This window comes from Schistocerca serialis, unplaced genomic scaffold, assembly GCF_023864345.2.
Source record: "Schistocerca serialis cubense isolate TAMUIC-IGC-003099 unplaced genomic scaffold, iqSchSeri2.2 HiC_scaffold_1234, whole genome shotgun sequence".
Taxonomy (NCBI): domain Eukaryota; kingdom Metazoa; phylum Arthropoda; class Insecta; order Orthoptera; family Acrididae; genus Schistocerca; species Schistocerca serialis.
In genome coordinates, this window is record NW_026047441.1 from 92,501 (window position 1) to 95,000 (window position 2,500).

The 2,500-nt window shown below is 49.2% G+C and overlaps 1 pseudogene; it reads right to left on the reverse strand.

The window, feature by feature from the left end:
- Nucleotides 1-2,500, reverse strand: part of LOC126436316 (large subunit ribosomal RNA) — an 8,533-nt pseudogene that overhangs the window by 3,847 nt on the left and 2,186 nt on the right.

Genomic DNA, 2,500 nt, shown 5'->3' on the forward strand with positions numbered 1-2,500 from the left:
ATAGTCTCCTTCCATGTGATTGTTGTAGTCTGGTCTGTGACTTTTACGTTACTCAGTACATTTTCTGTGCCGCGTTTTGGCCGGATTACTTTCTTCACTATGGCCCAGGGGTCATTCTGATCACAGTCAGATACCCACTTTTTCCACATCTTCTCTTTGGCTTGGACGATTTCTTTGTTATATTTGTTTTTCGTCCTGTTATAGTGCTGCTTTGCTTCTTCTGTCGCAGTCTGGTTGTTGCTTCTCCGTGTTCGCTGTAATGTACGTCGTGCAGATATGGTGTCACGCCTCAAGTCAGCAAGAGTTGCACTCCACCATGGAACTGGGTTCTGCACACGAGTTCGCTTTCTCATGGATCTGTTGCAGGATTCATAGATAGCTTCCTGCAGTCTGGTAGCCATTCCATTTACACCATTTGTTCCCTGTGGCCAGTTCTCTGTGGACTTGACAAGCTGTTTGTCAAAGATGGTCCACTTTGCGAAGTTTGTGTTATATGTCGCCAATTTCACTGTCTCTCTCCTCCTTTGGGGTGCTTTGATTTTGTATGTTATAGCCCTGTGGTCACTTGATGTCCATTCCTCATGAATCATCCAGTTGCACAGGGCTCTGGCTGCTGGGGGAGTACAGATTGTCACATCAATGTTGCTTTGTCCATTTGGGCCACAGTATGTTGTGAGGTCTGACATTTCGTTCATCACTATTAGTCCTCTCTGTGCGATGAAGTCTTCAAGCATTCTGCCTGCTTCATCGGTCATGGAGCTATGCCAGACTGGTGAGTTTGCGTTCGAGTCCAGTCCTACTATGACTGGTTTCCCTTCTAGCTGATCCAGGAGAGTGTCTAATTTTTGCAGGAATTCGTCTATAGGTTCCCCATATTGGCAGTATATACTGGCTATGTACATTTCCCCAAATTCTCCGTTAATGCTGGCGACAGCCATGTGAGTAGTACTGAAATTTGTCAGCTGCATAGCTGTTATCACTTGAGATCTGGTTGCTATTGCTGCCTTTGGTGGACCATCTTTAGAGTTGTACATAAGTTGGAAGTCTGATGGATATCCACCTACCATGTTATTGAGACAGTAGGGCTCTTGGATCAATAGCACATCTATGTTTTCCTCAAGGATTCGGTGCGCCAGTTGGTCTGGAACTATTCTTGCTCTTTGCCCATTTAACTGTAGTATTTTTATGTCTCTGTACTGTGTTTCTGTCTGCATTCTTCTTCCTCGTTGTGGTACTCCATTGTTGTTATTGTCCATAGTCAATTCTACTGTTTTGTATTGTCTTGATCCTAATGTATTCTGGGCATGTTTTATCAGTCACTGCGTGAGCATGCGGCTTCTTCACACGCTTGCAGTTTGCACATTGGGCCTGTTGGTTCTTTTTTGTGCATTCTTTGAAAGTGTGTCCTGATTCTGCACAGTGGCCACAGGTAGTTTCTGCATTCTTACACTTTGCTGCTGTGTGTCCATGACCCTGGCATTTAAAGCATCTGCTTATATTGTTATAGTCCTGCACTTTGTGAGAGGTGCAATTTATGTATATGCGACCTTGTTCAGATAGACTGTTCCACACCTTCGTTGTTACTTCCAGCACTAGGTTTGTCTCTTCCCTGTTTCTTGGACCAGTCCTAAACAGTACCTTGGTACCCTCCATAACCTCCTCCCTCTGAATGTTAAGTCTTGCGAGGTTTCTCTCATATAATTCCATTTTCAATTCCTCCTCATTTGTGTAGATAGGGACAGCGGGAATCTCGTTAATCCATTCATGCGCGTCACTAATTAGATGACGAGGCATTTGGCTACCTTAAGAGAGTCATAGTTACTCCCGCCGTTTACCCGCGCTTGCTTGAATTTCTTCACGTTGACATTCAGAGCACTGGGCAGAAATCACATTGCGTCAACACCCGCTAGGGCCATCGCAATGCTTTGTTTTAATTAGACAGTCGGATTCCCCCAGTCCGTGCCAGTTCTGAGTTGATCGTTGAATGGCGGCCGAAGAGAATCCGCGCACCCGCGCGCCCCCGGAGGAGCACGCTAAGGCGGACGCGGCCTCGCAGCAAGGAAGATCCGTGGGAGGCCAAGGCACGGGACCGAGCTCGGATCCTGCACGCAGGTTGAAGCACCGGGGCGCGAACGCCGCGCAGGCGCGCGCATCCTGCACCGCCGGCCAGCACGAGGCCGACCAACGGCGAGAGCAGACCACGCCCGCGCTAAACGCCCGCACTTACCGGCACCCCTACGGCACTCACCTCGCCCAGGCCCGGCACGTTAGCGCTGACCCACTTCCCGACCAAGCCCGACACGCCCCGATCCTCAGAGCCAATCCTTATCCCGAAGTTACGGATCCAATTTGCCGACTTCCCTTACCTACATTATTCTATCGACTAGAGGCTCTTCACCTTGGAGACCTGCTGCGGATATGGGTACGAACCGGCGCGACACCTCCACGTGGCCCTCTCCCAGATTTTCAAGGTCCGAGGGGAAGATCGGGACACCGCCGC